Source organism: Colletotrichum spaethianum, assembly GCF_022836535.1.
Source record: "Colletotrichum spaethianum MAFF 239500 DNA, contig53, whole genome shotgun sequence".
Classification (NCBI taxonomy): domain Eukaryota; kingdom Fungi; phylum Ascomycota; class Sordariomycetes; order Glomerellales; family Glomerellaceae; genus Colletotrichum; species Colletotrichum spaethianum.
This window is the reverse complement of record NW_026054823.1, coordinates 85,770-100,795: the sequence shown is the minus strand read 5'-3', so window position 1 is coordinate 100,795 and position 15,026 is coordinate 85,770.

Here is a 15,026-nt window from a genome sequence, read left to right as displayed (position 1 = left end):
TATTTCTATAACATTTTATACATATTTCTTTTTATAAAAAGTTTATTAATTTAGAACTTTTATTATATTTATTAATAAACTTAAGAATAAGGTTATTTAAAAAAAAAAAACGCTTAATTAGACCTAGAAATATCTTAGAATTACCTTAAATCCTAAGCCTAAACTACTAAATTATTAGATAACTTTATATTCTCAGTCTAAATCCTTATTATTACCTTTTATCTTCTAGTTAATACTATTCTATACCTAGATAAAGCTATTTAAGATACTAAACAACTTTTTCTTTTTCTTAAAAAGCCTTTTATACTAATCCTTAATAAGTTTTATAAGGTTAGACTAAAAGAACTACATAGAATTAATAAAAGAGATATTATTAGGAATACTTAAGAAGATGCTACTACTACTAGCTCTTTACTTTTTAGTACCTTTTACTTAACTTATATATCTAAACTCCTAGTAAAAGTCCTTGTTTTAATAGTAGTATTAGACTTAAGTCTTATAGTAAAGGCAATTAAAGTATATATTACTAAATTTATTAGGAAAAGAGATGTATTCCTAGAAGAGGACAAAACAAGTAACCTGATTAGGCCTAGCCTAGACAACCTACTAACCCTTTTCATAGTATTTACAAAGAACAGCATTATAACTACTAAGGCTATAAATAGCTAAGGTAGTACTAGCCTATATATAACTAGTAAGCTTCTAAGCTAAGGATCTAAAAGTATCCTGATAACTAGTATAGACAAAAATATAACGCTTAAACAAGCTAGTCTTAGTATAATCTTAGAGGACTTAAAGGATATTACCTTTTATAATAGCCTACTAAAAGGCCTAAGTAACTTTCTTATAAATCTAACTATTCTAAATTTTATTAGTAAACTAGACTTTATAATAAAGACTACTAATTAAAGACTTAAGTTTTTGCTATACTAAGAAAGTTATAATTTGTCTAATTAAGGCTATAAACCTTTAACAGAGAGTAGAGGACAACTTATTATAGTATTAACAGAAGTTATAACTAGGTAATTATTTTTAGTAAAAGGGTTATAAGTAAAGAACCACGGGTTCTAGGTAGCTTTAGGCTTACGCTTAGAAGGTATAGTAATATCTAATTAAGGCTATAGTAAGAAAGTTAAGTTGATTTATTAAGTGGTTTTAAGTTATAGAAAAGATAAAGCTTAAGAAGCAACATGAAGTTATGTAAAAAAAGAAAAGAAGTAATCTAAAAGAAGATTCCTAGCCTCTTTTTTATTCTACTAACTATAACCTACTTCTTCTAATTTACTAATTAGAAGAAAAGAACTAAGAAAAAAGAAGTAATTCACTATTATAAACAGAAAGAAGTTATTTACTTTTATAAACATTAAGTAGATAAATAATTATCTTTTTTACCTTCTTTTATTTACCTTTTTTACTTTTTTTCTTTAACAACTTTAAATTACTCCTTCCCTTATAACAAGATTAAGATTTATTAGAAATAAAGCTATAAAATAAGCCTAAGAAACCTACTAATAACAACTTTTACTTTTCCTTTTTCTATTACCACCATCAACTTTAACTACACAATTTTAAGCTAACTAACAATTAATAACACATTATTCCCTTTTTCTTTTTATTTTCTTACTTTAATTAAACCTATCTATATATATCTATAACTTATTATGTTTTCCTTCTAAGCTATTAACGTTATCTAGAATACTCTTACTAGCTTAAATAGAACTAATAATATATAGGTTTTAAAGTACTACTAAACTCTCTTTAAGGAATACTATATTTAGAATCTTAGTAATAATCTCTCTAATTTAACTAAGTAAACCATAAACACTATTAAAATACTATAGAAATCATAACATATATATCCTAAAGACCTTAAGCTACTTAAAAGGTTTATAGACCTAGCTACTAAAGACCTTATTACTCTACTAAGACCTCTTAACTATCCTGGTCCATTTAATTAAGGCAATAGACCTACTCTTATATAAATTCTAAGTAATAACGCGTCTACTATAAGTATAATATATAATTACTAAAACAAAAGCTTTTTGTAAAATAGTTCTTAAAGAAAATAAATAAACAACAAGTTAAAAACCTACTTTCCTAGTATTTATAACATAATTAAACATTTAGTTAAATAGTCTTAGATAGCCTTTAACAATATCTAAAGTCTTATAGCATTTACTACTTAAGATACCAAGGTTAATTACTTTATTACTAATAGCCCTCCTTAAAGCCATAATACCCCTACTATAATAGCTAGACCTAATCAGAAAAACCAGATTCAAAAGGCAAACTACTTAGCGTTTATTACCTATCACATTAATTATTTTACTACCCTCTTTATTAACTAAGTTACTAAATAATCTTTCTAGTATAATAGTATATAAAGAGATAAAGATACAACCCTTTAATACACTATTAATATAAACTATCTCTATAAGTTCTATTAGAGCATTAATATTACCCTTAACCTAATTAAGGTAATCTATATAAAAGTAAACATTATGATTAGCCTTTAATAGCCTAATAAGTAGACTTATAGAATATATATAATAGAATTTATTAAATACTATATTTAAGATAATATTATTAATATTATAAAGAGTTTAACTTAAACAAAGGTTTAGAACAATAATAGAAGTAATATTATTAATTATATTAACTATTTTTAATATTAATAGGTTACTAAAGAGTTTAATAAACCAAAAAACTATAATAGAAAGGACCTTTATAACAAGCTAAGGCTTATACTAAATAATTATAATAAAAGACTTTAATAAAAAGCATTTAATAAGTCTAATTAGACTAAGAAGAATACACCTAAATTCTTTAACACCTTTCTTAGGACTTTTAAGCCTATTAAAAAGACGCCTTTTTTAGTACCTTAAGATAATAATCTCACCAATATCTTTAGTTTAATATGCCCCCCCTCAGATACTAGTATACTACAAGACCAGCTAAGCTTCTTTACTACGCTAACCCCAGAAAGTAATATAATAAGACTATCTCCTAAGCCTAATTAGGCTTAAAATATAGATAATAAAAAAGAGGTTAGTAATACTAAGTCTAAGGCTACCATAAAGCTTATGCTTTTACGTTACCCTTTTAACCTTAAGTAATTATTTAATATTACTTTTACTATATATATAAAGACTAAAGGATAGCAAAATACTTATAAGAAAGCCTTGTTTAACACATAAGAGTAGTACTATAAGCTAAAAAAGCATAAAGTTAAGTCTATTACTAACTACACTAAAAATAAATATATTAATATATTTAAAAACCCTTATAAGACAATAGTAGTATAATAGTACCCTTAGTAACTATTTTTATAACCTATAATTACACCTGGATAAGAGGGTTATAAGTAGTATAATTAGGGATAAGAGTAAGATACTAAGTTTAAGGAGAAGTGTCTTAAGGCTAAGAGAAAGGCAGCTTATAACAAGGCAAGTAGCTTAAGATACTCTTTCTGCCGCTACTAAAAGGACATTATAGGTCTAATTAAGAAGAATATAATAAAAATAAGTGGTTCTTACTTTTATATGTTATCTACCTTTATACTTTTACACTTTTCTTCTTTTAATATATTATATAAAAAAGAAAACTAAAGGATAATTAGAAAAAGGTAAGGTTTTACATTTTTGTTTTTCCTTTTATTAGCCTACAAATATAATCACAGGCCTGATCAGACGTGACTAAGCAGAACCCTTCCAAGTACAAAAAAGGACTCTAGTTAAATACTATTACAGAGAGAAGACATCAGCATTTAATTACTAAGCAAACAAATAAGCTTAATATCTTTAAATAAGTACTTAAGTAAACATAAACAAATTCATTACTTTAATATTAAAATAAGATATATAATAAGTAACTATTACTTTGTTTCCTTAGGCTTAACTAGACCTCTAAGGTCTAGAAGAGTATCCTTTTCCTCTAAAGATTATAACATATATATACATACTACTTAGTAATAAAAGCAAATCTAAATAGACTATAAAACATAAAGGATAAACTTTTCTAGTTTACTTATAGCCCTAATCAAGCTAAGGAAGACCTGAAAAAAGTAGTATCTTATAGTCTAAGCGTTAAGGTAATCACTTAAAGTAATTGGTTACTCTAGGTACACTTATAATAATACTAAGACCTTAGTGTTTAGTATGGTTTATGTGTTAACTGCCTACTTACTAGCTTCTTTTATCCTACGCAGTTTTAATATTTCTTTTATAAATTAATTTTTTTATTTTTTTATTTTAAATAATAAGTTAAGAAATATTTTTTTAAGTAAAAACGTAGTAAAGTAAAGTTAAGCCTATTAACTAGGTAGTAGATCTATAAGTTATATAACTACTAGTTTAGCTAAGACGTTATTATAAAGATAGCTTAAAGGTTTATTATTAATAGTAGCTAATAATAACTACTAGGTAAAGTTCTTTAAGAGGCTTATAGCTATTAAGTTAGCCTTATAAAAGGTTTAGAGTATAGTAAAAGAATAATAGAAACCTTTTATATTATACTAAATAAGGTTTTTATTATAACTTATTTAGTTAGCTTTATATTAAAGTTTTTTTTTATAGATATAAGACTTTAGTATCTTTAATACTTTATATTTAGGCTTATTAGTATTAAAAATAACTAAAGGTAATAGTTCTTAGTATTACCTTAGTAAAAGGTTATTAAGGGCTTTTTTTAGCTTATTAAGGTAAAAGATAAGGTAGGTGTATATACCTTTAGGGAGCTTAACTTTCTAGGTTTCTTTTAACTTAGCTTTAATAATAAGCTAAGGTCTAGCTTAAGGGTTTTATAGCTTATTAAGGTTATTATGTTTCTAGTAAAATATATTAATAAAGATATTATTTTTAATAATAAGGTTATTAAAGTAATAGTACTTATTAGTATATTAATAATAATGTATTTAAGTAGCCTTTATATTTCTTTAAGTAATCTTTTAGCATTTGTAGATATATTAAGTAAGTTACTAAGCGTTAATATAATTAAGCTTTTTGTAGATAAATAAGAAGTGTTAAGTATAGTAATTTTAGTTAAAGCTTAGTTAAGGTAATCTTTTGAATTTAATTTTATAAAAGGATAATTTAGTAGTTTTATTAAGTAAAGTAATATAAGTAAAGTTAATAGTAAATAGTATATTATTTTAGTTATTTTAATATTAGTTAATTAAAGGATAAAGCTGTTAAGTAATATATTAGTTAAGGATTTTTATTTAGTTATTACTTTATAAATAGTTAGTAGTAAAGAGCTAGATCTTAACTTGATAGATTTAGTAGAGTTTATTCTAGAAGTTAAATATAAATTAGAGGCTATAGTTAAAGGTAATAGTTTCTAGTAGCCTATAAATTAGTAGGACTTATTTATAGAATATATTAGCTATATCTTAGGTTATAGTTATCTTATAATAAAAGATAAATATAGCTTTTTTATTTAACTAGTTAATTACTACCTAGATAATAATATACTTTTTGTAGTTCTTTAGGTAAGCTATAAAGTTAATAGTAATATGTTACTATAAATAGTTAAGAACAAAAAAGAGCTTTAGTTCTTTAAAGGGCTTATTATAAGGCTTTTAGCTTTAATAATACATATAGTAATTATAAACATAATATTTAACGTTAACTATAAGGCTTAGCTAATAGTAACATTCCTTGATTATTTTAAGGGTTTTGTTTTAGTCTAGGTAGGTAAGTAGCTTCTAGTTATAAACTTTTTAGATAATATTAATATAAAGGTTTTTCTTCTTAGGTACTATTAGCTTATAGTCTATTATAAATAGTTTATTATCTTAGACGTTTTATCTTTTTTTACCTTATTAAGTAAAAGTCTATACTATAGCTAAGAACAAGGTATTAATATTATAGTTTATATTAAGTACTTTCTTAATTAGTAAATACCTTTAAAGTTTCTTTTTAAGGAAAAAAGTAATAACTTTAGTTATTAAGTTATTTATAAGGTTAGTTTTAGTAGCTACTCTTTTTAGTAGCTACTTTAGCTTAGTAATAATCTTAGAGAATAAGAGATATAAAAGTAATAGAACCTAAGTATAGTTAGCTTTCTTTAAGGCTTATTAAGTATAAAGGTTTTTACATTTATAGAACAAGGTATTTACTAGTACGTTTTCTTTCCTAGGGTAGTATTAGATCTAGAAGTTAAAGTCTATTATAGTATTAGCTTAATAGGCTTATTAGGTATTAAGTAATTACTTAGTTATAAAGTATAATAAGAACTAGTAGTTAGTAATAATCTTAAATTAATAATAGTAACTAATTAGGTCTAAGTATTATTCTTTAAAGGCTAGTATTATAGCTAATAGTTCTTTATTATAAATAGTGTAGTTAAGCTTTATACTATTTATAGTCTTAGAATAAAAGGTAACTAGGTACTAGGTATTATTTTTTTACTATTATAATAAGGCTTTAATATAAATAAAGTTAAAGGAGTTAGTCTTTAGGTAAGTAAAGAGCTTAAGGTAAAAGTAGTAAAGTATAAGGGTACTAATTATAGCTTACTTTAAGGCTATAAATATAGCTTTATAGTTTAGGCTAAAGATATAGAAGTAGTCTTTAGTAGTTAATTAAGTTAATAAGTAGGCTATATAGTTATAGTTTTATATAAAGCGTTAATAGAAGTTATAAAAGCTAAGAAAGGATTAGACCTTTTTTATAGTAATTAAAGGTTATTAGTTCTTAACTATAGTAACCTTTAGTAGTTTAAGTAAATATTATTAATAGAGATTATAAAACCTAGGAACCTAGTAGTAGTAATACTAAATTTACACTTCTTAATATTAGCTTAGAAGCTAGTATCTTATAGATAAGCTAGTACTCTTTATATATACTCTTAGTACTAAAAGAGGTCCTTTAAGAAGATAAGGATATTATTTATATAAGTAGTATAGAATTTATTTAGGTATTTTATTAAGATATTATTTATATACTACTAGTATATTATAAGACTATTATATAGGCTAAAAAGTAAAACTTTATACTTATTAGAAAAGAGTAAGGTTTTGCGTTTTCATTTTTCCTTTTATTAGCCTACAAACACAATCACAGGCCTGATTAGACGTGACTAAGCAGGACCCTTCTAAGTACAAAAAAAGGCTCTAGTTAAATACTATTACAGAGATTAGTATCTAATTACTAAGTAGATAGATAAGCTTAACATCTTTAGATAGGCACTTAGGTAAACATAGACGAATTTATTACTTTAATATTAAAATAAGACATATAATAAGTGACTATTGCTTTATTTCCTTAGGCCTGACTAGACCTCTAAGGTCTAGGAGGGTATCCTTTTCCTCCAGAGATCACAACACACACATATGTACCACTTACTAACAAGGGCAAATCCAAACAGACTATAAGACGTAAAGGATACACTTTTCTGGTTTGCTCATAGCCCTGATCAGGCCAAGGAGAACCTGAAAAGAGTAGTATTTTACGGTCTAGGCGTTAAGGTAGTCACTTAGGGTAATTGGTCACTCTAGGTGTACTCGTAACAATACTGGGACCTTGGTGTTTAGTGTGGTTTATGTATTAACTACCTACTTACTAGCTTCCTTTATCCTATGTAGTTTTATTATAGGCCTTATATTAAGTATAAAAAATAGTTAAGTCTTTTAAATCTAAGTGTATTTAGATCTTATAAAAAGCCTATTAAATATTAAGCTTAGTAAAGATTTTAGCTTAACTAATATAAGTAAATATCTTATTAATAAAAAGTAATAAGTAATAATTTTTCTTAGTAAGCTTATTTAGTTTATAGAAGTTAATATAGAAATAAAGGCTATTATTAGCTTTTTTTATAAAAAGTATAAAAAAAGCTTATAATATATTACTAGGTTTAATAAAGCCTTTTTATAGGTTTTTAAGTAAATATTTATAAATAGCTTTTAGCTTAAAAAGTAATTACTTATATAAAAAGTAATAAATAAGTTTCTTTTTATTTTTATCTTTAAGTTTAATCTTATAGTTATAGGTATAATATAAAGTAAACTTATTACTAGTAGTCTTATTAAAGATATTTTAGTAGCTATTAAGGTATAGAGATAACTTATTAGTAATAAGGTTATAAGTAATATTACGACCTAACAAGTATAACATAACCAGGGTTACCCTATAGGCGCCTAGTAGTTACAAGACAAGGTTATATACAGGATAGCACAGGAACACGTTAATCTCCTCTTAGAACAGAAGAACTAAGAAAAGTTATATAAAGATAAAAAGGACTAATAACAAATAAGTAGTTTATAACCTAGGACTAATATACTAAGGATTAGTCCTTATTAAGGACTAACTTCAAGAGATTAGTCTTAATAAAGTAATAATAGGATATAAGAATAATTATTTTAACTAGACTAAATACCTTCTATAGCTCTTTAGTAATTAACTTTATAATTTACTCTCTTATAAGTAACTCTTAAATTATCCTTTTATTATAAAACTATAAATCTATCTATACCTAGATAAACTTAACTAATTACTAAACACTAATAAACTAGTAAAATTACTAATAAGACTTACCTTACTATTATTAAGTATTAACTTTAGCTACTTATTAGCAAAAAACACTACTATTAAATATTTAACTATAATACTTTAATTACTTTTATTTAGTAAATTAACCTTAATACTTACTAAATAGTAATAATATCCTTTAAAGCTACCTTAACTTTATCTTTTAGTAGATCTAAAAAAAAGGTAATTATACCTTTTAAACTTATAAGTTTAGACTAAGAAATAAAAAACACTAAGTCCTTTAGTAACAAGAATAATAATACTAAAATAACTAAATAACTTAAAAAGGCCTATAAGGATATTATAAATATATAATAGATATTTAATAACAATATAGTACTTCTTAATTAGCTTTAAGCTAAAATCTAGTAAACTAATAACCTTAGAAAAAAAGTTTATACTCTCTAAGCTATTATTAACATTATCTTAACCTTAGTAAATAAGTAAAAGAAACTTAAGCTTAATTCCCTTACTACTTATAACAAAACCCCTAAAACACTTAAAGGATTCTTAATATAGGTTAAGACCTACCAAACGTTTTACTCTAGTAATTTCTATATAAAAATAGAGAGAATTATTTATATAGGTACTTTTTTTAAAGAATAAGTCTTCTCTTAGTTTAAACTTTACTTAAAAGATTACCTAGATAATAAAACGCTAAAGCACTATAACCTAAAGACTTAGTAAATCTTTAAGAGCTTTATAAAATTTAAGTATACCTTAAAATCCTTATTTTAGGACCTAGATAAGAAATAATAAGCTAAATAAGACTTAGTAAATCTTAAATAAACCAAGTTAACTACTAACTATACTATAAAGTTCTAAAAAATCTAAATATAACTTAATTACACTAATAATACTAAGATCTTTATATTCTACCAAGGACTTAAGAAAGAAGTAAAAGATAAGCTATTTAAGCTTAACTAACTAAATAACTTCCTATAATATATAGAAATTACAGTTAAAATTAATACTAGACTATATAAATAATAGAAAGAAAAAGGAGAAATATACTATCCTTAGCTAAATACTAGTAGAAAGTATATACTATAAAAACCTAGGAACTTATAGCTTAACTTATACTAGTAGAATAACTAATAACATAATAAGCTAAGTACCTTTTATAGGTAATATAATAGACCTATAAATATTAGTACTATAACTAGAAAGCTTTGCTAGAACTACTAGGACCTAAAGGACTTTAAATATTATAACTATAAGAAGCCTAGCTATATAGCTAAAGACTATAAATAACCTAAATAACTTTAAAACTAGCTTACACCTAAAGGCACTAAGAAAGCTAATGTAACTAAAAAGAAAATTCTTTATAAATAAAGAAATTAAATTACCTACTTTAATAATAACTATTTAATTTATTAAAAATAAAAAAAGTAAACTAAATAATACTTATAATAGTTTAAACTTAGAACTATAGTAATCTCTTAATAAACCTAGAAAAGAGGCTACTTAGAATAAACTATAGTTTAATAACTAGAGTAATAAAACTAATAGCTAATTACTAAGCTTATCTAAGCTAAGGAAGCTGTATAAAGTAAAGAAGATAATTTTTATATATCTAATACCTTAAAAGTTATTAAGGAATAACTATAATTATATATATAAACCTAAAAGAACTTTTAGAAATAATAAGTACTTAAGAAGAACTTTAAGAATACTTTTAAGGAAAAAAAGAATATTAAACCTAAAAAGTTTACTAAAATAATAGCTATAGGATAAAAATAACTATAATAACTTAGATTTTCTCTTTTAAAACTTAGGTTTAAGGAACCTATACTTTAGAAATTAATTAAAGTACTTAGTAAAAAAATAAGCTTTAAAGAAGAATATAAGGAATTACTTAATAAGTTTAAACCTTTAAGTAAGCTTAAGAGAAAAGCTACTAAGTAACTTATAGATCTTAGAAGATTAAGCTAAACTTCTATATAATTAATATCTTATAAAGATATTAAGAAAAAAACTAAGATAATTATATTTATATTATTTTTAGAAAAAAAAGAATCCTTTAATAAATTAGACCTTAAATAAAAAGTCTTTTATAAAAAGAAAGCATAGCTCTATAAGGCTAACTAAAGCCTAACTTATTATAACCTAGATAAACTTATAGCTATATAAGCGTATATTAACTTTAGTAATAACTTAATGGTTAAAAGAGCTTAGCCTACTAAGAATAACTACCTTAAGTACTAACTATAGTATAAAAAGGACAAAGATAATCAGAAAGTCTAGTTTTATAGAATAAACAATACCAGAATTAATAAAAAACTAGTAGTATTTGTCCTAGAGGAACCTGTATTCAGAGACCACAAGTACCTTAACTAAAGACATATACGCTATACCAAAGTATTCTAGGCTAATTATATCTATAACAAATACTAATTCTACCTTTAAAACAAAAAACTTAATAACTTCTTCTCTTAGTAAAGAAAACAGCAGCTAATCCTTGTAATCTACCTCTATTACTAACTTAACATATAGACAATTAAAGAATTTAAAATAAGCTAGTTATATATATAACTTAGTCTAAAACACCTAGTTTTATATTATAATAAACTAACTAAACACTAGTTTAAATATATATATAATAAATATATAATATATTATATAAAAAAGGTAAGGGCTTAGAGAACCTAAACTAAAGAATAAACTCCTCTTAAGGTAAAACCAGTAAATATAAAGGGAAAACTAAACCATTAACACTACTTAAAAAACTAGAGACACTAACTATACTAGGATAGTAGACAGTAATACTAAAGAGGTCCTTATGTTTAGCTATAACAACAGATACCTTACACCTTGTTCTAAGCGTCTATATTAAAAAACAGTTTACTTAGGTTATAATTAATAGTAGAGTATAAGTAAACTTAATATTACCTTAACTAGTAAATCAATAAAGAATCACATAAAGATTTAAGGAGAATCTCTATACCCTATAAAACATAGAAGGAGAAATAGTTAAGTATAGTAAAGATATTATTAACAAAGAAACTATATAACTCTTTATAGTTACTTATAACTATTAAAAACATCTAATCTTTAATATAATATAAATTAAAGATATAAATATTATCCTTAAAATCCTATAGTTATAATAATATAACTTAAGTATAAATTAAAGAATAAGCTAACTCTAATAGAAAGATTTAACTACAAGGTAATATTATAAGCTATAACCTTTAAGTAAATTAAAACAATATAAATATATTATATACGTTAAAAGAATTAAGCCTATAAAAAATAAATAATTTAAATAATTTATTAATAATTAATAAGAAAAGAAACGCTTTTTTTTAATCCTAAAATAATACTATAAGTATACTAAACTCTTTACTAAAGAATTAGAAACTAGCTTACTTAAACATAACTTATATAATTACAAGATCCTACTTAAGGAAAAAGCACACCTAAAGTTTTATAAAATCTATAGACTTAATAAAATAGAACATAAAGCACTTAATAAATACCTTAAAGAAAACCTATATAAGAGTTATATTTAACTATTAATATTCCTTATAAAATACTTAATATTATTTATACTAAAGAAAAATAATAAACTATAACTTTATATAAATTACTAATAACTTAATAATATTATAATTAAGAACTACTACCTACTACCTCTTATCTTAGAATTATAAAACCAGCTATACTACACTAAATAGTTTATAGCTATTAACCTTAAAAGAGCCTATAACCTAATCAAGATAAAAAAAGACAAAGAATAAAAGACATGTTTCTATATTAAGAAAAATAACTTTAAATATCTAGTTATACCTTTTAGACTTACTAATATACTTATTACTTTCTAAACAATAATTAACTATATCCTAAGAGAATTTCTAGATATATTTATTATTGTTTACCTAGATAATATACTTATTTACTCTTATACCCTTAAAGAACACAAAAAGTATATTTATACTATACTCTAATAACTATAAAAAGCTAAACTATTAGTTAAACCTAAGAAAAGTATATTCTATAGCTAATAAGTTAATTTCTTAAGATTTATTATTGTATTAAGAGAAATCTAAATAAAAATAGAAAAATTATAGCTATTAAGGACTAGCTTTAACCTTAAAATATTAAAAACATCTAATCCTTTTTAAAATTTATTAACTTTTACTAATAATTCCTTAAAAGATATTTTAGTAAAATTAATCCCTTTATTAAGCTTATTAAAAAAAATATACCCTTTAAATAGACTAAAAAATAAAAAAAAGCCTTTAAAGAAGTTAAGCAACAAGTTTATTTTAAACCAGTTCTAATAATCCTAGACTTAAAAAAACCCTTTAAACTAGAAACTAATACTTTAAACTATACTATTAGTAAATAACTTAGTTAATATGATAATAAAAAAAAGCTATACTTTTACACTTTCTTCTCTTAAAAGCTTAATAAAGCTAAGCTTAATTACTAAATCTATAACAAAGAACTTATAGTAATTATTAAAGCTTTCTAAGAATAGAAACCTTAGTTATCTAGAACTAAACATAAAATCAAAGTCTACACTAACCATAAAAACCTTACTTACTTTACTACCTCTAAAGTCCTTAATAAACAACAGATTAAATAGTCTAAATTCCTGTTAAAATTCAACTTTAGAATCATCTACATTAAAAGATCTGAGAACAAAAGAGCTAATACCTTAAGCTAAAGACTAGACCATAAAACCCTAATACTAGAAAAAACCTAAGTTATCCTTAAAAAAGACAAAAATAATAACCTTATCTTAGCATAAAAACTTATTATAATTAGCACTTATATTAATACTAGTATAACTAGTAAAATAACACTTAAATAAATTATAGAGATTTATAATACTAAGGCTTATAGATACTAAAGAGTTACTAAGACATTTAAATAAATTTAATAATATTATAACGTATAAGTTACTTAAATAAAAATAGCTTTAGTAATTAAGGATTATAATATATATAAGAAAAACAAAAATAGTCTATATAAACTATATAGATAATTATAACTACTACTAATACTACTAAAAGCCTAGTACTTAATCTCCTTAGACTTTATTATTAAACTCCTTAAGTTAAAAGAACTACTTATAAAAACCTACTATAATAGCATATTAGTTATTATTAACTAACTCATAAAATATATATACTTTATCTTATATTTAGAGTTAAGTATAGCAAAAAACCTAGTATATACGTTTTTAAAGTATATTATTAATAACTACAGATTACCTAAGAAAATCATATCTAATAAAAATAAACTATTTATATCCAAATTTTAGAAATCCCTAATTTCATAACTAAGAGCTAATCACAAGCTATTAACTGCTTTTTACCTATAAACTAATAAATAAACCAAATAAATTAACTAAATACTAAAATAATATCTACAATATTATATTAACTATAACTAAAATAATTAGGTACTATTATTACTAATAGCCTAATTTACTTATAATAATACTATAAAAGAAAACACCTTAAACTCCTTATTTTACTAAAATTATAGATTTAAGCCTATAGCATATAAAGAACCTTAATAAGGCCCTTAAGTACTAAAGGCTATAACAAGTTATAATAAATTACAAGAAATCTAAGAAAATACTACTAAAGATCTTAAATTTATTAGGGTATAAATAAAGAAATACGCTAATATATTAAAAGTTAAAAGACTAACCTTTAAAGAGGGAAATAGCGTATATCTTTTATAACGTAATATTAAAACAAAATAACTAAATAACAAATTAAACTATAAAAAACTTAGATCTTTTAAAATTATTTAAAAAATCTTAGATATTAACTTTAAACTTAACCTACTAAACATAATAAAAATCTATTTAGTCTTTTATATTACTTTACTTAAACTAATACTATAAGAATTAAATACTAATAACTATATTATTATAAAACTAAATAAACTAAAATATAAAATTAAACAAATTATTAATAAACAAAACAAAAATAAAAAAACATAGTATTTTATTAAATAGAAAAGATATAGACATAAGAATAACTTATAAGAACTAATTAAGAACCTTTAATACTCTTAACAGCTACTTTAAGACTACTATAACTTATAAATACTTTAGAACCAGACGCTTATATTAATAGCCTTAAGTCTAAGAACTTATTACTAAGCTTATATAAGGACTAATCTATATTATTAGGTACCTATATAAACTATAACTTTTTTACTATTCTTTGTTTATAAGTATCTAATATTAACTTAAAAGCATTAGACTTATTAATTTCTTATATACTATAACAAAAAGTTTTAGCTTAACGCTTATAAACAAGTTTTTAAGTTTTCTGAATCCTAGATAAGTAGCTAGCTATAATAGCTATCAAAGACTATAATTAAGTAAGCTCTTTATAAAGCCTTAAAAACTCCTTACTTATTACCTCCTCTTTCTTATTCTACTCCTTTTATTAAGCATTTAATTTTTTTACTATAAATAAAGGTTAAATAAAAAAGATCACACTTAATTAAAAGACACTTATAAGT